Here is a 21,353-nt window from a genome sequence, read left to right as displayed (position 1 = left end):
AAATAGTTTTTCTTTTAACTGCTTGAAGGCATTATAGAGATTTAAAAGCACCGAATACTTAGAACACTATTTCCCCAGAAAGAAGTTCAGAGAAGTCAGTGCAGAATATGACTCTTTTCTTCCAGAGGATTTGTACACAGAACCAAGAGCTATTCCAAGATATTGGCAGCTTCAAGATACAGGGAAAAGGATGAAAATCAAGTTCTGTTAAAGAGGAGAAGCCCTGAAAAGTATGCCAGATGTTCAGATGGGTCTCCCAAAGGCATAACCCGAGGGATAAATAAAACTGATCAACATCCATGAAGGCCAACGCCCAAGAACAGGCTCTGTCATTCTCTCTTATTCAGTACTGCCTGCAGCGACCTGAACAGCAACTTACTATGTGGGAGAAACACAGTCCATTAAATCACTTGCTTCTTCCATACATGTGTTTATTACATCAAAAGCTTGGGACTATGTTAAAATATCTTTGGTAGAGTTAAAATTTTGTAGATGTCAGGGAATGAAAGGGAGGATTTACAGCTTGACTTCCTGTCAGTCATAGCATTGTGCTGCAAGTTTGGTTTTAAATGTCTTCAGTTTGATTAGAGAAACAAAAAATTAGGGATATCAGAAGAAGATTGCCACACGTAACAAATAAAAATTTAACTAGTTTGAATTTCAGATTAACAACAGATTACAATACAGAATTTAAAATTAGGAAAACCTAATACTTCCCTCATTACATACCTTTTGGAAATTTTCCTTGTATAATTGAAAGGATGGTTTTAGAAACAACAAAATGATAGTAAAGATTAATAATAGCTCATACTTGCTAAGCATTTTTATGTACATAGGACAAGCAGCAATGCCACCTTCTTCATACTCATCATTTAGAATACCTTCATGGGGATGGAGAGATGCCTCAGTAGTAAAGAGGGCATACTTCTCTTGCAGAAGAACCAGCTTCCTGTCGAGTGGCTTATAGTTAATTGCCTGTAAGTCTAGCTCCAGAAAGATCATTGCCCTGGCCTCCCCAAGCACCCACACACAAATGCATGCTGCTACACATATACACATAATTAAAGATATTATGAATCTTTTGAAAATAAAAAAATGATTTCCTTTGTGATATTTTATTGCAAATGCCCCTTATAGGTTCAGATGTTTGAATACTTGGTTCCCCGTTGGTGACACTGTTTGATTAAGTTTAAGAGGTGTGAACTTGCTGGAGGAGAGTATGTTGCTGGGGATAGACTTTGAGGTTTCAAAAGTCATAACCATTCCTACTTTGCGCTCTGTGTTTTCAGTCCATAGTATAAAACCAGGCCACAGCTTTCACCTTTTAGCTCCAGTCACCACGTGTAGCATTATACCATTATGGGCCCTCACCTTCAGGAGCTATACGCTCAAGTAAATCCATTCTTTAATAAACTGCCATGGTCATGAAGTTTTATCACAGAGGTATAAAATTAACTAAAATATACCTCAAACCTATGACATTGTATTACTGTCCAGATGAGGAAGCAATAGAAGAGGTTAATATTTTGCAAGGGAAAAACTGTTCATTATCTAGAATAGCTTTCAAAATTTCATCATATACCAATATTTATAAATTTTTTCTTGTTTTGATTTTTCAAGACAGGGATTCTCTGTGTAGCCTTGGCTGTTCTGGAACTCACTATGTAGACCAGGCTGGCCTCATAATCAGATATCCACCTGCCTCTGTCTCCTGAGTGCTGGCATTAAAGGGTGTGCCACCATCACCTCACTGATAATAAATTTTTGTTAAATCACACAAAAGCTTAAATCTGTCTGGATTCCATATCATGCAAAGCAATATTTTCAGTTAGGATAGACTTTTGAAGACCCAATAATGTAAAAACATTGCAGTCAATGTGATGTAGTTCAGTGGTAAAGTGATTGCCTCATGTATACAAGGCCTTGAGTTCAAGTCCCTATTCCACAGAAACCAAACAAAACTTAAAACCCATTTAATTGCTGCAAATGATAGGTCATCTTTAGGGCTGAGTCTGAAAATGAGCAAACCAACAACCACTTGGGGAAGATTATTTGGAGGGCTAAAAATTATACTTTCCATGACTTTTTTAAAATTCAAACTCTGTTAAATAAGTAAAAATTTTGATAATTTCTGGAAATGTGTTGGGAACCAATAGTTATTGCAACTAACAGTTTGCTTTAAAGATCAATTGTCTCTCAGTTCTATGAAATCTCAGTTTTTTTCTCAATGACTCACTTGGTTGAGGTCATTGCCCAAAGCAATAGATTTGTAGTGAAGACACATCGGGATTTAGCTGAGGTTCAAACTGGTGGTGTCATTTTGTTCCTATTATCAGTGCATCAGAGTCTCCTGGGAGCCTGAGAACATGGCCACTAAGAAGGACATAGGAGGCACCCATGAAGAGACATCTTAATAAGTACTAAGTTATTTAATTTAGTGATCACTGATGATATTCTGAAAAATATCAGTCTAGAGAACATTCAAAGATCATATTTCTTAAAATCGGGAGGGGGATAAAAGATGCACCTAGCAATGTCTTCCATTTAATTAGAGGAACAGAGAAATGGGGATTTTTGTTTGCCAAGGTCCACATTTGGGAGAAAAGCACTGCTAGATTTATTGAGTAAGAGTGCGAAATCCAGTTAAACTGAATTTTAAATCAGCAACACATAAGATTTATTGCTCAGATTTCTCATGCAGGGAGACATCTGCAGGGGAAAAAAATTCCTTTAACAGAAATTCAAATCCTGAGTACAGTATTTCCTCTGAAAGATCTGTGACAGAGAAGGCAATTAGGCAATACCATGTGCTTCAAGGTTGGGTTCCTAATTGCCTTGGATTCCTTGGAATTTAACTTTTTTGAAATTAAAAATTTTGAAATTAAAATATAATTACATCATTTCCCCCTTTCCTGTCCCCCTCCAACCCCTCTCATGCTCCCTCCTTTCAAGCCCTCCCATGCATCCTTTCACTCACAACCTCTTAAATTGATGCACTTTTTATATTATGATACATGTCATAAATATATATTATGTATAAATATATTCATCTATAAATACAATGTGCTGAGTCCATTAAGTGTGGCTTGTGCATACAGGATTTTAGGACTACTTTGTAATGGATAAACAATTAGGGGACTAATCCCCGAGAGAGTTTGAGCTGTTTAAATTCCCCCCCCACCTCTTGCTCTCTTTTTCTCTCTCAGCAGTTATGGTTGCCTATAACTCTTGGTCTAGGGATGGAACGCTGGGAGAATTCTCCTTCTGAATTAACATGTCTATTGATATGAGTACTGTTCAGACCTTGTGTAGGCAACAATATTGTTATAAAAATTCCCAAGATGAAATAAGAAAACACCCAAATCAAAACCAAATACATCCCATAACTGCAGACAAGTTTTAGGCACTTTATTCTGGGTGAGTGCAGTTCAGTGTGAGAAAGGTCAATGAAAGAGAATCCACCAGCTTGTTCCATAATTCGTAGGGTGATCTGTTTCCCGAACCAGTTCTTGCTGCCTTCTCATCACCAACGATGCCAAAATGAGATCTTGAAAAAGAGAATGGAATGTATTTCAAATAGTAAATTTTATAGATGCTTATTTTCTGGGTTAAAAATGTAAAAATGCTACCTAATTTTGATACTAAACTTTGAACCAATTGTATCACCTATTAAACAGTTGTAAATTCACAATTAAAGGGGTGGGGTAATTCTAGGAGATATCTGGGGTTCCTCTGACCTATTGACATGGAACTCAGAGAAAACTTACGCTTCTTGTCTTTGAAAATGTGGTCATGATTTGTTCTGGTCTGTGAATTAGATACAGCAGAGGGATATTGCCTAACCACGAGACTCTAATGCCCTGGAGAATTGGGTTAAAGCAGAAAAATCTGTAGGCTTAAGAAAAAACCCATCTCAAGCCATTCTTTCCCAATGTGTGTGCCAAAAGCTTCCCACACATTAAGGCATGTTTTAATGTGGTCAAGATAATTGTTTAATAGAAGTAGGTGACCCCAGGCTATCACTGTTCTTACTGTATTTATATGAGATGTTACCTAGGGAGATGTTAGCAGATGTATATTCATCAGAAAGGACATCAATGAAAGACCAACCTAAGAAGTCCAAATTTCAACTTGAAAAACCAATGTGTTCATTGGGTTATTTACAGAAACATGGAGGACACAAAGTCACCTGCATCACTGGAGACCCTACCTCAGTCTGGGTAATGATGAACAAAACCTGCATCCTGGAGTTTTCTGCAGAGCATGCAAGCATTTTGAAAGGTTGGAGGATTTCCTCTCCCCAACAGGCATCAATGATTATATAACCTTAGGGAGGACAATTATGAATCTTGTCAGTTTCAGGAACTTCCTGAGGCATGTAAGAACTTCCTGAGATTATGTATGCAATGATATATGTATATAACTATATAAAATATATATTTGTGTGTATATATACTTATGCACATACAAATAAATACACACAATTTAGAGTAGTTTTCTGATTATACAAAGTACTAAAACATATATGGGAAGCAAAAAACACTTATGATTTATATACCAGAATAGACTTCCTATTTATCTTTCAAACTACTCTCTTCTTTGTCTTGGAAACTAGAGGGAATGGAGACACAAATATGTTACTATTTATTGCTTCCCCAGAATATACAAGGTTTCTGTGTTAGAGGAAAGGGAATTTATTACTGACCATAGAACAAGCCATACACCATCAGAATATCTGTCAGCTCCCTTTGTCTCTGTGCCTCATGGAGTTCAAGCAGTTGCTCCCCATGCAGAGGATTTGTATCACAGCTAAGGGTCACAGAGCTTGGGAGCTCATCACTGTGTAGCAAATGGAAACAAGGACTAGTCTTTGCCTTGAAATCACCGTCTAACCCTCCAAGGCTCCTGGCTGCAAACACAGCTGCAATAAATGCTAAGCAATAAGTATTGGCATTTTTGTACACCTAGAACACCCACCAAAAGTATGATGAGATATTAAGGATTCACAGTCATTTCCTTTCTGAACAGTGACAGTGTGCCCTGACCTGTACCAGAAGGTCCGAACTTTCATTCTCAAAAGCAGGATGCATCCAGAGTTGGTGGCACTTTTGAAACAATACTTATGAGATAAAATATTATATGCTATTAGTGTAAATATATATATATATACATATATATGGCATATGAAAACTGATACTATATAGGAACCCCCTTTCATGTGATAACTCTCTTTTCAGAGTACAAAAAAACTATTGTTTGCAAAAATAAGTTACAAAACTCAGTCAAGCAACCCCAACATGAAGAATAAAGGACTCATTCCAGTCAGCTCAAGAAAACAATAGACCCAGATAGGGGAGGGGCGGCAACTCACAGGGATGCTGACACACGCGGAAGAATATCATGTGGCAGATCGTTCTGTGATGCACAGCTAACAGGTGGCAGCTTTGCCTGCAGGGTTGGGGAGAAGGAGAATGCCCCACAGACATCTGTGGAAAGGTGTCGGGGCTGTGAGCAGGACAATTGCTGGGCCGCGGTCACTGCTGGCAGGTGTTTGGAAGGTTTCCAGAGCTCAGAAGTCTCTCCATGTCCAGGTGGAAAGTCATCTTGCAAAAACTCCCTGTAGCCTTGGCATGGGCCTGAAACAGCTTTATGCAGCCTCCCACAAAGGGCTTGCCTGAACACAATGTCTGGCACCTTGGGTGGGTGATAGTGGATCCAGGCAGTGGTGGCATGGTCTGTCATCTTCTGGAATTCTTGATAGTTGCATTTGGGCCACATGTCAAGCTTGCCATCTTCTGTGCAGACGTTCTCATCACACCCCTTCAGTGCTGGGCAACTGGTGCACAGCTCCCCACGATGATGATCACTTCCACCTGCTTTCCTAAGGTCCTCAGAAGCTTTGCAGAAGTGTTGCTGGGTCTGGAGAAGTGGATGAACATTTCCAGAAACATCGTATCAATGTGACTGATCACATCATTTTTGCATTGAGGCCATAGAGCCAGAGTGATGGGCTGAGCCTCCAGTCAATGCTTGGCAGACAAGTCCATCTGCTTTGCAGAGCTCTTCCAGGGCTGTTGACTCAAAGGGCCAGATGCTAGGCCTGCGTGGTACTGTGGTTTCTTGGACCATTTGTATGTGTGCAGAAGTTGGCTATAAGAGTTTTGTCCTTCACAAAATCCTGGCTTAACAGCCCAGAGTTGTGAATAGTGGATTCTCTGATGGCTTGTCTACCAAGTTGCTAAGATGTTCCAGCTTCTTGAGTTCCTGGTTGATCGAATGAAAGTTATCCTGGAAGTGCACGATGAAGCCTTTCTTCTGCTTTTTCATTGTCTTTTGTGCCTGCCATCCTTCAGGTTGTCTAACACCCTACTCCTATTGGGGCAGAGTGCTTCAGTGACACCAATGGCCTGCAAAAGAGGCCTTCAGATTCACTCCAATGCTTCGAATAACTACCTTGTGGTTACAGCCACTCAAGTGATATCTTAGATAGTCACTATCTAAGGGGCACTTTATTGCATGCCTGACACTATTCTAAATCATGTGTGTATATTTTATTCAACAACTTATGGTTCAGTGTTATTATCACTATGCTAGAAATGACATTATATAATTGAGGCTCGTGACTTAGGAAAAATCAAATCAATATATTCAGCTAAAAGGTAAGAGACCTGGGGGCTATTGGGAGAAATTCCAGGTCTCTGCGTACGACTGTGCTCTGCATCATTATGAACTTGGAAGGGTTTGCAGTGGGCAGAGGGGGGCAGATGGGAAGAGAGTGCAATGTAGGAGACAGATGGAAAAGCCATTATAAAGAGGAATTGAGAGAATTGGGAACAGGGTGGATTTGAGGAGCGAAAAGAAGTTGGCAGGATTCACTCTGAAGTTTTAAGCTATGTGAGCAGAGAATGATGATAACTTTGACAGACGTAAGAACATTCGGTGAGAGATAGAACACATGCAAGAGAGCGAGCGAGCAGCTCAGGGTAGAAGAGGAGGGGTAGGGTGATCTCGGAATCAGGCAAGCCCTACCTGGGCCTCCTTATCCCAGACAGCCAGAGAGACCACAGGGCCATCCATGGGCACAGATGCGGAGGAGAGAATCAAGTGTTGCAACAGAGGAGAATTGGAAGGAATGAAAAACATCAGGTTTAAATTTTCCAAGTCTTGAGTTTTGAGGGCTTTTTCTTGCAGAAAATCACTCCAATTGTGTTTACTGATGACTGGTGTGAGGGTGGGGTGTGAATTATATTGGCTCACCACTTCCCAGTCAAACTTTATCTTTTGAGCTCAGATACCCACTTTTCTCCCAAGAAAAAGGCAAAACAACTTAAATCACAAAACATCCAAGAAAAATAAGCCTCTATTCTATTAGTTTTCTTAGTCACTAAAAATAAAGGGAACTTAGCATTTTTTGTCTTATTTCTGGTTTGTTTAATGATATGTTTAATGTAATTTTGTTCTTATGCTGTAAAAGGAGCTTGTGACCAATAGTAGCATTTTGGGACTGTTTGGTCACAAAGCCAATTGTGCTCTTCAATGCAGTTTTTTCTGTCGTGAATGTTTGCACTAAACTACTCATAACTAATTCAGATTTACACGATGGGAGAAGAAAGCATTTGATGAACTTGTGAAGCTTCAGTTCAGGCATCGGAAAGTGCTGAGACTAAACATCTGGATTCACAGGCATTTCACCTTCTCACCTATGCTTGCTGATAATTCTGCCTTCTGCTGTCTGATCGTCTTTGCTTCCTTCACCTGTTATAACTAAGGCTTGTTTGTGTATGTTGTTTTCTTTTACTTAATTGATACTTTGTAGTATTGTAAAGGAATCAATCCCCTTGAAAGAGACTAATGTAAGGTCTTTATGATTATTATACTGTTAAATGGTGAATAGCTAATGACTGAGCTGGCCTTAAAGTACCAAAAGTCCCAGCACATAAGAGGGACAAAAATTGATCATTCCCAGCTTTATTCGAGGAGACTTTTAAGTGTCACCTCTGAACTAGAATTATTATTATCACTCAGAAAACTTATTAGAAATGCAGCTTCTTGAGGGTCATTCTAGGCTCATTGTATCAGCAACATCAAGGAAATGAGGGACTAAGACTAATTCATTTTTAATAAGTCCTATAATATTTATACACACCGAAATTTGATAACCATTAGGTAACTGAATTTACTAAGCACAGAAGACTAATGAGACAAAGTTAATATAACTTTGACTCAGAAGGGTTTTCTGGGATTTTCATTAGGAGAAATAGTGCCCTTTCCAGTGGCCCAAGTTGGGTACATGTGGGAAAACTACTCAACGTACTTGGGTCTCATTTTTCTAATCTGTAAAAGTAGTACCTAAAATTGTATAATCACCATGGTTTCCTAACAATGCTAGATTTTGTTCCACCAATTTCTCTTGTGGCTAATAGCATTTATTTATAGGAAGGAAGAAGCTGGAGTGATCATCATGAGGGAATGCTAACATATGTACATGGCAATGAGGCCAACATCTGTGTCCTATTTGGTTGAACGTCAGGCACACTTTGTACCAAAAAGAAAATAACAGAACAAAAAATAAATAAATAAATACAAGTCACACAGCTAAAATTAAGGTACACTTGTGTGTGTGTGTGTGTGTGTGTGTGTGTGTGTGTGTGTAAAAGGCCATGCAATGAACATTTTAGACTTAGAGGCCATTAGTCTCTGTCATGATTACTCAAATCTTGCCACTGTCATATTAAAAACTGCAGTAAATAATATGTAAAGCAACTCAGCTAACATTCCAAAATCTTTGCTTCCAAAACCAGATGGTAGATTGGATCCAGTATATAAGCCATACCTTGCCGATCTCCAGTTAATAATATTTCCATTTATATTTAAGTTAAAACAAAGGACTTAAATATTTTCTGGTTGATTACTTACTCATTTATCAAATATTTAGTAGCTAATATTCTAACAGCCCATTAACTGATTGCAATCTTCAAAGTTCCTATCCACTTTGCTGTGTTAATCTATAAACAATCAATCAAAACACAATCTTGGTCAGATTCATCTCTATAAAAGGGTTTCCTCCTTAATGTCCAGATGAAGAGAGTGTGATACTTTTACAGGTATGCTTTTAATAGTTTAGGTAGCCATTCCTATTGCACCAGTGCATACCAAAAAAAAAAAGAAAATGTCTCCAAATATATTGCTAATATAGCAATCACTGTAACTGTACATTAAACATTTCTTCCATATATCCTTGTCTAAAGGTTATCTCTTTATAGTAAAGGTATAGAAAATTTAAACAGTTCAGTTAGTTCTATAAAACAGCTGTGCTCATTGGTTACTAAAACATACACGAAGATTTCTCCCCATCAATGAACAGCAGCTCTGTGTCCCCTAATTTGATTTAGTTCTGTGCTTTCTACTTAGAGATAATTTTGTACCCCACAAAGTCAAGGCTCAGCCTCCAATAATCCCCCACCAATTAATACCACAGTCACAAGCATGGGTCTCTAACTCCTTGACTAAACCCCGAAGTTCCTGGCCACCTGTTTAGGTATAATAAGTTTACTAGAGCGATTCACAGAAATCAGGAAACTACTTATCTTCCACGGTAATGCACATCTCAAGGGCACAGGTGGATGGAAGAGACGCACATGGCAAAGGATGTGGAAAGGGCTGCAAAGCTTCCATGTTTCCCCTGAAGTACCACATCCCAGGAACCTCCATGTGTTCGACTATCAGAACACCCCATCCTCCCAAATCCACTCCCTTTTGATTTCTTTTCCTTAAAATTCAAAATATTTAGGCATGAATTATTTGTTCACAGTCAGTTGGCAATCAGTTCAGTCTTAAGCAGGGCTCCCCTCCCCAGAGACTGATGGGTTTGGCAGAACATTCCAACCCTCTACTCATGCCTTGGTTATTCCCTGATTCAACCTCATTCTAAAGCAACCATGGGATGGCCTTCCATCAGGTAACTCAACTCATTAACAAGCAGGGGCCTCTCTTAGAACTCTAGATCCTTCAAAGTTTCCAGGACCTTTATATCAGAAGTGGGATATAAAAGAAAATTATATATATACCACCATGTTTCATGTTCTCTTACTATAACTGGAAAAAGACCTAATGTTTTTTGTTTTCTTTTGTTTTGTTTTCTTTTCCCACTTAGAAGCCAGATGTGTGTGTGTTGCGCGGCTGCAACCACATAGGAAAGAATTAAATATTGTCGGGGGGGAGGGCATTGTACTTCTCCAACCAGACTGCTATTGGGAGGTGTTAATCAGGTAAGGCTGATGTTAATATTCTAGTGTTCTGGCCTGGCCCACCATGTGAGGCGTGTGTATGTGGCATATGTATGTCAGAAAATCATAGTAGATCACCGATACTCTATTACATGAAAAGTTTTTGATAAGCTATCTTTAACAGGCCTCCTTTATTTAATGTCTTAACTGAGCATATTAAAAGGTCATTGCAATTATGTTGCTACATATTATGACATGTAAACAATTCGAAATGATTCAATGTGTGTTATATCTTAAGGTTAATTAGTCTGGGTGAAAAAGCATGATAGCCCCAAACAATGTCTGAAGTTTTTAATGTGCGGTTTCAACCGAGCAACACATACAACTGGCTGTTAAGTGGGAAAAGAAAAGAAAAACAATCACTAGACTTCTTTCCAATTACAATAAGAAAACATGTTGGGTAATTTTGAAATTTCCCACCCTTCATTCTGGTCCCAAGTGAAAGCATATGCCAGAGTAATAATCTGAACTGACTCTGAACTTCAAGCTCGATTCAGGCTAATTTTCCGTATATCGTTCGCTTTCCACCCATATTATCCTTCTGTGACTGCCCACGTGATTTTTGATAAATGAAAACATGAAGTGAGCCAAGTCTTGATTGTTGATGGCTCCATCAACTTCATAAACATCTTGTCCTTGTGTACGGAGTGAAGAGCAGGCACCACAGAGATGATGGTCTGTTGTGTTTTGAAATGACTTATAACAGACCACATTTAAATATAAAGAGTGAGATGAGACTGGAATGGTGGGAATTTTGCATGTGCCTCTTCATGTGCTGAAAGGTGCCTGAGGCCTATTTACCGTGGCCTGAGGATGTAAAATAGCTTGTCACTTTACTTCTTTAAGGACATTTCATTGAGTAAATATGACTTTTCAGTTTCATGATTTATGGGTGGTTACTCTTACTATCATGAGACATACAGTAGTGATCATCAGTCATATTCCCTCTATACTCATTATTCGTGCCAACATCATTCTACTGCAGTAAACAGTCATGTGACTTCTTTTATACCCATGCTTGGAATGGTTGATGATACCATTTAAATCTCCTAAGATATGATAGTAATCAAGTTTTTGTCAATATCTTAGGTTTTTGGTTTGTCACATGTGATAAAAACCAGTTGTGATTTGTACTGGTTTCTCAAATAAACAAATAAACTAAGCTCCAGTTACTTACAGAACAGCCTGCTTGATCATACACTTCCTCTACATGCTGGTCTCTCTGTTTATCTCCCTACTGGATGATGCCCTTTGTGGTCGTCTGCAAACAAACGAACAAACAAACAAACAAACAAAAAACCCCTCTTTTTCTCATATCTGTTTCTGGGGAAACCCATCTTGAAGAAATCTTTTACTTGTTGCTACTGGTATTCAACAAATCCAAATCCAAGGGTGACTTTCTTTTCTCCTTGAATTTCTATCTGTGAGATAAACTGAGATTATAGAGTTTAGAGGCCACAAATGAGTTCCCTAAAGACCTCTCAAATCTCTGTCTGCACAATGTCACAAAGAAAGATAGCTATATTGATACCGGAAATAATTTATATCTTTGGGAAAAGACTTTGATTTCCAGTTTATATATCTGATAGGACTGGGCACTTAAAAAAAAAGACAAGTACGCTTCCTGGAATTATTTTTGGATCTTTTCTCTGCAACTGAACCTTCTTGGCTAAAAATGAGAAGTTGGAAGTCTCAGTGTTAAAATTTAATTCCACTTATGTTTATCAAAACTAGGGAGGGTAATTATTCTGAAACATAGGGAATTTGTTTTATGTTCCAGAGTCTTGTTTGATTCTTTCTATAAACCATAAGTTTGGTGAGATTAGAATCTCCATTTTATCAAATAAGAAAGCTGCAGCTATAGGAAGGCAGGGGATTTGCCTAAAATCCTAGCTGGGGTAGTCATGTATCTCAAGCCTATGTATCTCAGCCTAGGCTGCAGACTTTCACCCATAAAGAAAGTATTGCGGCTGCAGAGGCCACTCTAAAGGAGGGGACACCGCTGTGGTCACCATCAGCAATGATATCTCATGAGGGCTGTGCTGTGTGTGGTAAAATGATGACACAAAACATCAACCTTGAACACAAAATAAACAAAAGCCTATAGATTTGGGGGCTACCTTAGTTGCACGACAGGGCAATGTTTGCACTCTTCTAAGTCTCTTGTTTTTTCATTATGAGATGAAGACATGAATGAAGCACAAGGTTGTACTACTCTTCTCTCAGAAACCTTCCAAATTGTTCTACTTTTAGTAACAGACCATAATCTCAGTGGCTACCACTTCAGAAACACAACCTGAAAATTGGATTGGAAAATGTGTATTCAAGGTGATAGCAGGGGAGCGATTTAGGTTTTCTAATAGATTGTTTTACTGTTTGGCATTTTAAGGTGATTCGCATTCCTAAAGTTTTAAGGTGGTTTGAAGATGTAAGAGTGTCAAGCATATATCAAAGTCAATGGAGTAGAATAATTTCATTCACAATGGTTACTCTCCAATAATACACATATTATTGGATGAATGGTTTTGAAAGCAAATTTATATACAACCTATTGAATTTCATCCAGGGGAATTGAGAGATTTCAGGAATTTTTCCCATGTGATACCATTTGAAAAACCAGCACTGCCAAAGCACATCAAAATGTATGCTACAAGGAATTATTGAGTTGTATCTACAGGATACTATATGTATTTGGTATTCTTCCTTCAAGATAAATTAAAATACTTTTCGGTGAGCAATATACACCCTGTCATAGACTCATAAGGAGAGGTGCATCATGGAGCACAGAAATCAACATGTATATCAGGGCAGAGCAGAAGAGCACTATTCTCTGAATAAGAAATATCAAAATACAAGATTAATAAATGAACACTCCCAGGATCTTAGAAATTTTCTGAAGTAGATATAAGGTATAACACTTTATCTTTTGATTTTCCTGCAGTTTCAATGTAAAGAACTTCCTATTGTCACATATTTGGAATCTTTTCTACTATAGTTCTGATATCCCACATGGATTAAACCACACAAACAATGTTCCATCTTTGTGGGACTTTTTCCAGATCTGTTGCAGTTTATAGAAGTGCACTGCCAATGGAGTCCCCACTTTTGACAACAGGTGGCTCTTTAAATAATTTCATTATAAAACAGCCTCTACTAAGAGTTTATATATCATTGTACTCAGTGACATGGGGGAAAACTCTTAGAAATATCCTGTCTGTCCCATAACATAATTGTTTGCTCTTGAATGATTGTCAAATAATTTATGTCTGTCAAAACCTGAAATAAGCAAAAGTAAAAATTTAAAATTCCAGATGTAACCTCACTTGATTATATTTACCACCCAGGGTCTCAAAGGTATAGAGAATAAGGCTATTTCTATTTCTAGCATGCCCCAAACTCACAGTTGTTTGGTCTTTTCTTGTTTGGGTTTCAGATTGCAGAATTCAGTCCTTATGCACGCTTGTGAATGTTTTGGAGCAATATTCTTCACCAGGTGTCTTTTTTCATTGAAATATTTGTGGTGTGTAGGGTTGTTTTTCTCCAAGTGCATTAGTAAACGGATTTCAATTTATTCTTTTCTGCTAAGGACACTTGTCTGTACCTCATGGGCTCAAGCTGCTTGTTGGTTCAGCTGCAGACTTTGGTCTCTGACTATTACACTGTTTTCCAGCAGCTCAATTACGAGCACTTTCAGTGAAAGTGGCTTGCACACTGCCTTCTCAGAAACCTAACTAAACTCAGGCTACTAGAATTATGTGCTGTGTTTGTGTCCTGTTGTTTGTAGAAATTCTCCTTTTTGTGTCTCTGGATAAGCTTGAATGGAGGATAAGCTTCATTACTTAGACTTGCCATGTGGGGTTTTTGAGTTGTTTGTATTTATTTTTGTTTTCAAAAATCTCCTAAAAAGACAAAAACTGAATGAAGGTTCAATTCAGGGACAAATGATGACAGAGCAAGCTGCCTATCCAGTCCTGTCCCCTTCAGTGTGACTCTAACATTCTCTCTGTCTCTCTGTGCTATACCAAGTTCCCACCATAAAGGAGGGGATGACCTAACTCTAATTTGGTGTGAAGGCAATGACTTGATTCTTCCTTGGGGTGATTTCACCCTTCAAGGGACATCTGATAGTGTCTGGGCACATTTTTGGTTGTCACAACTTAGGGGGAGGGTTACTGTTAACATCTACTAACTAGAGAACAGTGAGGTTGCCAAATTCCCCACAATCTTACTGTGCACAGATAATTTCCCTCAGCAGAGGAATATTCTGCTCAGATATATTAGTGATGTTGCCTTGAACTTACCTTTTTTTAAAGATATAAACTGGAAACAAGGCCCAAATATTTTTATAGCTTCAAACATACTCCAAGATTTCTATAGCTACTCATGCAATCCCTGACTCTCACCTCCAACAAAAACTCATGTGCTAAAATTTCAGCCCCGTGAGAGGGTGGGAACAAGGACCTGTGACTACAACCTAAAACCTGAGTTCTCTTCGTTGCACTTAGAGATACTTCCTCCCAACCCCCCAAAAAACTATCACTTCCTCTCACCCGGATGGAGAAAATTTATCCTAAATCAAGGATTTATGCAATAATACCAGCTATCACTTTTGCATTAAAAGATCTTGAAAGTGTGTGTTTTTCTTTAAAAATAGTTTAAAATAAGTGGCCAATTCGTGGTTCCTCTCAAATGCTTAGTGTTTGTTATTGGGCTCATGATATAGGCTGTAACCTCTGCTAGAGATGCAGATGTCTATAACAATCCAAAAATGGGGCTTCTGCTCTTATTTTTCCTGAGTCGTTCCTACTCTGATGGTTATGATGGTAGAAAAACTTTACTACCATCATTTGGTGAAAGAAATGTAAAAAAATTAAAAGTCATTCAATATGTACTTTAATAACAAAACACACTGTACAAATTTACCTCTAATTTTGTTCACAGACTGCCACAAAGAGCATTTATTCTCATGCTGTTTCTTCTTGTCTAATGTCACCTACTGTCCCTCTGCCCACAGTGACTGCTGTTTAAAACTGTCCCAGGCTCTGACATTATGTCAGGGTTGGAGTCGGAATGAGATGCCCAGCTCTCACCTGCAGCTTTCGGGGCTCTCCCTTACCCCAGTTAAAGGTCCCATTCAAGAGCAGAGAGCCTCCTGCTTGTAAGACTGGTCCCTTCATTTTCATAGATAAAGAGTGAAAAAAAATACTGCTCAAATTCGGGCCTTATCATAAAAGTAGCTGCCAGAGAATCCTGGCTGTTGAGGCTCTGCTTTCCCTCTGACGTCCAGAGACCTCCTGATTTCCATTATCTTCTAAGTAGTTACTCATTTTAGTCATGATAAAGGCACTTTCAGTTTTTCACCTTATTGCACACACACACACACACACACACACACACACACACACACACACACCTGAGTATATTTCTCAACTTCGATTATTCCCCAGAGATTTAAATCATCGTGCAGAACACTCAACCCAGGTGTTTACAGCTCCACTTTTCTAAAATTAAAACATCATAAAAATCATTTCTCTCATCACACACTTGTTTCTTTCACAGTGGCTTCTAGCTCTCTTCCTCCAATTCTTGTGTATGGTTCGAGATAGTCTGTGACACACACGCAAATTTCAAATGCTAGTCTGATGTCCTCTGAAGAAACAGAATGAAGTAGAAATAAATAAATGTAATGCCTTCATAAAATTTCATTATACCCAGCATAGAATTCTATTTCCCTTACATGGGTCAGAAGCCTTCAGAAGTAGAAGATATCTAGATGGAACTAATAAAAACACTCTATTCCTTTAAAATTGTTGTCTTTACCCACAGTGATTTCATAGTTCTTCCACTTAAAGTATTAGTGATAGTTTATTTCTCATTTTATTATCCAGAAAAGGAGGGTGGGAGTATCTTAAAGCCAAGGTGTAGACTAAGTTTCTGAATGGACTGTTGTTCAACAGATAGCCTGGAAACTATGTTAAGTGCCAGGGTTTGTGGGAAGAAAAGATATTTTTGTTTTATTTGTTTGGTTTCGTTTTCTGAAATTCCAATGGCTTAACTTTCCAAAGCCAGAAGGAAACTGGAAGCTAGACTATAAAGTTTCAAAAATAAACAGTAAAATTTAAGTATTTACAGGATGATAATGTTACCTATTCTCTTGCCCAAACAAAAATCAATTAAAAACAGGATATGAGGAATTAAAGGAGATATACACAAGATTTGTATTCTAGAGTCAGCACCCACAAGAAAAAAGAAGAAGCATAAACATAGTTTTTCTAGTTTATCTTAATCATGCAGGAAACAGATGCCCAAACGCAATTGGATGTGAAAGAAATTTATTAGGGGAAAATTTTAGTGAGGAAAATTTAGAGAAGATGCCAAGAAGGTCAGACTATGATGAATACTGATAAAGAAGGTCAGAAGAGAAGGAGGGGGAGCCGGAAGGGGGAAGGGAGGAGAGGACCTATGTGAGAGGAAGAGGTCTTCTCAAAGTGACACATGGCAATGTGATAGAACATTCGAAGAGCTGATTAGGAAGGACAGGAGTTGGAGGCAGTATGAATACAACACTAAATGATCCTGTGACTACAGACACTGGCAAAAGCCAATTAATTACCAAAGTGAGTACAGTGTTGAAAGATCAGGTGGGACAAGACACATTTCAGAAGGCATCAGAGAGCATAACACAATGTGCAGGATTTAGAAAGAAGAAGACCAGAGCCAAGGTCAATATGGATAGAAGGCACCACAGTGCTTGTCCCAGTCCCAGTAAGTGTCCAGGGAAAACATTTTAGCAGACTGAAGTAGCTGGGTGTAACATGTGGGGGCCGGCTTGTTGGGGTTTCCGTCCCTGCCGGGTACCCCACAACCGGCAACTCCCAAGGAAAATCACACACAGGACTCCATAAGCTTATAAACTGATTGGTGCATTAGGTCAGGCTTCTTGTTAACTCTTATAACTTATGTTACCCCATTATCCTTATCTACATTAGCCACATGGCTCCGTACCTTTCTCAGCTGGGCAAATTACATGCTGTCTCTTTGGTGTTCTGCGCAGGAGTGGAAGAGGGAGCTTCCAAGAATATTCCCAGTCTCTTTGCTCCACCTCTACTTCCTGTCTGGCTTTCCTGCCTATACTGCCTGCCTGACCAATCAGCGTTTTATTAAAATATGATTGACAGAATACAGACAATTCTCCCACACCAGCTGGGGATTAGTCCCAATACCAATGTGTGAGTGTGGAGGGTAGGGAAGCTACACCAATGGTTTCATGTGGTGCACATCTGTATTTTTGATGGTTTTTCCCAATCTTGAACCAAAATGAGTGTTCTCCAGTTATTGGAGAAGAATTTAAATGCATAAGTCACATTTTTGAAACTCTTGCATCGCTATACTAATCATGCTTTGTGTATATCTAAGTTACCAGAATGTTAAGTTCAGCAAGCTCATCCGGTTTATTTAGAAAACCATCAAGGACTGAATTAAAACATTTATTTGCTTTTTTCATACTATATGAAATTACTTAAGGATTATTTTGATGGTATTATATCTAAATTATCCATAAGTTGTTAATATAAATTTGATTTGAAGAAAAAAATCAATTTTAATAGAAGAGTCAAAAGTTTGCAAAAGTTAAGTGTTAATCCTATTGCCAAAATGCTCTGTTTCAGAAAACAGAATGATTTTTGACATTTCAGGCATTGCCAAAACAATGGGAAAGAATAGGAGATGGGGAGTTCATGGCTGGAAGAATGACAGTCTCAAAGATGCTAATATTTTATAAAATCTAGAAAACTACAATAGGAGCAAGTATGTGTGTGTTTCTTATCTACAATATTTTCTCTTTTATAAAATGTAAAAACACATTTCAGAACAAATACATGAGTAAAGTTATGAGTCTTCTGCTTCTGTCTTTATTTACCTATAATGTGTGAAAGGAACAGGTTAGGAGTAGGTAGAATGTAACTCCAGGTCCACTGCCTTCCTACAAAATACAACTGCCCTCTTAGGAAGTGTCTTTTTTTATTTACGGGTAGGTCGACAAGTCTTCCTGGAACAAACTAAGGAACACCAGAGATCCACATCGCTTCTTTGTTATGTGGAGGTTTCTCATGTGAAAGATTTCATTGTTGCTAAATCAAAACAGATTTACACCAGTGTCTGAATCCATCCCAGTGGATCTTTGAGGTGACAGTGAGATCACAGGCATCATTCACCGATGCCTTAAGTGCAATTAAGGACCAGAAACATGACTAAGTCATTAAACTTTATACAATCTGCCACTGGATCCATCACTCAGCTACTGTTTTTCTTACATTGTAGCCTTCAAATGTGTCTGCTGATAGTAAACTCAAAACTACAGCAGCTGCAAATAAAGCAGCAAAGATACAGGACAGTGCAAAAATGCCTCCAGGGAATAAAGAGGCACTTTTTTATGAATTTTGAATACCAGGCTCATAATGTGTGCCCTTTTGCATCTTGATGAAAACCATAGATAAATGTTGTTCTGTTCACTGTAATTATGTCAGCTCTGGGCTTAAACAGAGGGTGACTATACATTGTCATCACACAGCGGATCAGTTCTTAAGTCTACAAGGCAGCCTTGCCTTCCTTCCAAGTGTGCACTTGGAAAAAAATACTCAAAAAAAAAAACCAAAACAAAACAAATGAACTTATTGCCTTACATAAAAGCATTTACAAAATTTGCAAATAAAAATATCTCAAAGAGATAGAGACAAAGACGATAGATAGAGATTGAGACAGAGACCCACATTGGAGCACTGGACTGAGCCCCCAAGGTCCAAATGAGGAGCAGAAGGAGGGAGAACATGAACAAGGAAGTCAGGACCGCGACGGGTGCCTTCACCCACTGATACAAGGGGACTGATCTAATGAGAGCTCACCAAGGCCAGCTAGCTGGACTGGGACTGAATGAGCATGTGATCAAACCGGATTCTCTGAATGTGGCTGACATGGGGGCTGACTGAGAAGCCATTGACAATGGCACTGGGTCTTGTTTCGTCTGCATGTACTGGCTTTTTGGGATCCTGGTCTGTTTGGATGCTCACCTTCCTGGACCTGGAGGGAGCAGGGAGGAACTTGGACTTCCCACAAGGCAGGAAACCCTGACTGCTCTTGGGACTGGTAAGGGAGGAGGAGAGGGAGTTGGGGGAGCGGGAGGGTATTGGGAGGAGAGGAGGAAGTGGAAATTCTTTAAATAAATAAGGAAAACAAACAAACAAACAAAAAAGGATGTCTTAAACATGAAAAAAAAACCTCAAAGAATAACTTCAGTACTTAAATGTTGTAACTTCAGAAATTCTAAGACCAAAGTAAAAGATACTAATGTGTTTTGTACTTTCCCTCTGAGACTGTTTTTGGTGCATCTTTGTTCAAAAGCCTGTTTTAAAAGAGTTGATTTTAATTAAGGCATATTTTAAAAGGCAGTTTTTATTTTAGCTGATTAGATAAAATTTAAGGCTAGTTCAGAAATAACTTTTCTCACCAAAGACTTTATTAGCCCAAATTTTTAAAGTTTTATTATCATGAAGAGTAGAATCCTTCAGGGAGATACATTGGAGTCTCAACAGATGAGTGACCATCTTTCCCACAAACTGAAACTGTTACCTTTTTACTGAAAAACAGTTTCATACCAAACACAAAATCAATCACAAATTGTCTAGAGCTCTATTTTATTTTATTTTTAATTAACATTTGGTTTTTTTTGTGGTGCAAGGGATAGAACCTAGAGTCTTGCACATGTTAAGCAAATACTCTGACACTTAGTTCCTAAAGGCCCAAGTTCATAAAGCAAAACTATACTTTAAAGAAATAGTGTAAAATTATCTTTATGTCTCCTTAGTATAGACAGATTTCATAAACAGAGTAAAATTTGCCAACCATGAAGAAACAGTGGTAAAATTTAGCTACATTAAAATTAACACTTTGCTCATAAAGTAACACTGAGAAATATAAATATAAATCATGTAAAAGAAGGTAAATATTTCTAGCAATGTAATCAATAAGGAATAGTAATATATTAAGAAAGTCTAAAGAAAAAATAAATCTATCCTAAAAGGACACTAAGACCAATGCTTTTATATTAGCAGAAGTCTACCAGAGATATTTCATGAAATAAAATATATGAAGACCAAAACTATATTTTAAATAGTCTAATATCAACTACATACTCTAGAAAGTGAAATCAAAACAAAATTGTGAATGTAGCTAAAATCTGAAACTCAGCTATATCAAAGACTGTCAAACACATAAAGCATCAGAAACTCCATTATTGTAGTGGTAGGCTGGAAACACTATGAACTTACTGAATGAATTCCTAAATTTTTCCCTGTTACATAAGCAATCCCACACCTATATTTGTAGTCACAGTAAGAGAGACTCTTAAAAACCAGGAGGTAGGGAGAGCCTGCCTGAGCACAGGCAGGCCCTGTGTCAGCTCAGCCACATTCCTGGCCAGCAAGAGACAGTGAACATCTAGCAGACATCCATTGGAGGAGGAGTGAGTTTGCTCCTGGCCCGAGGGCTTCGGCTAGGAGGAATTCATACTTTCCCCGCCCCCCTCGACTTTCTGGTTACCCTGCAGTGGTGGCTCCACCCTGCAGAGCTCTCCCGAATCCCATCCCAGCCTTCATCCAGGCACACCTTCCTCTCTTTCCCCCATCCCCCTGGGGTCACAAGATCTCCCCAGAGCAGCTCCCTTGCGCGCTGGGCCTGGGCTGTGAGTGCAACCCGGCAGGAGGGAGTCCCTGTGTTTCAATAGACTGCCTGAGGAAAGGTAGACCTTTTGTCAGTGAAGTCCCTTCCCAACAAGGAAACCTGACCTGGTACCAGAAGATCCAATATAGAGCATTCGAAGGAAGAGATGGGCAGATGCCAAGGCAGGAATTCCTCCAACAATCTAAAAAACAACATGAAATCACCAGATCCCAACGACCCTACAATAGAAGGACCTGAACCTCTTAATTCAGAAGAAGTGGAAAAAAGTGCCATTATGAAAACAATAGAGTCCCTTCAACAGGATATGAATAGCTTCCTTAAAGAACTGAAAGA

The 21,353-nt window shown here is 38.6% G+C and overlaps 1 long non-coding RNA gene and 1 pseudogene across 1 annotated transcript; both read right to left on the bottom strand.

Annotated features, from left to right (window-relative positions):
- Nucleotides 1-3,387: 3,387 nt before the first annotated feature.
- Nucleotides 3,388-13,874, bottom strand: LOC125397488 (uncharacterized). Its single transcript, XR_014997184.2, has 4 exons — nt 13,688-13,874; nt 4,706-4,839; nt 4,211-4,326; nt 3,388-3,547 (listed from the first exon to the last, which is right to left on the bottom strand). It is a non-coding gene; the product is annotated as an uncharacterized LOC125397488 (long non-coding RNA).
- Nucleotides 5,303-7,077, bottom strand: LOC148119690 (mediator of RNA polymerase II transcription subunit 27 pseudogene; annotated as a pseudogene).
- Nucleotides 13,875-21,353: the final 7,479 nt, after the last annotated feature.

The sequence above is a fragment of the Myodes glareolus genome, chromosome 15 (assembly GCF_982192425.1).
Source record: "Myodes glareolus chromosome 15, mMyoGla1.1, whole genome shotgun sequence".
Taxonomy (NCBI): domain Eukaryota; kingdom Metazoa; phylum Chordata; class Mammalia; order Rodentia; family Cricetidae; genus Myodes; species Myodes glareolus.
The sequence above is the reverse complement of the archived record's forward strand: the minus strand, read 5'-3'. Positions and strand labels throughout refer to the sequence as shown.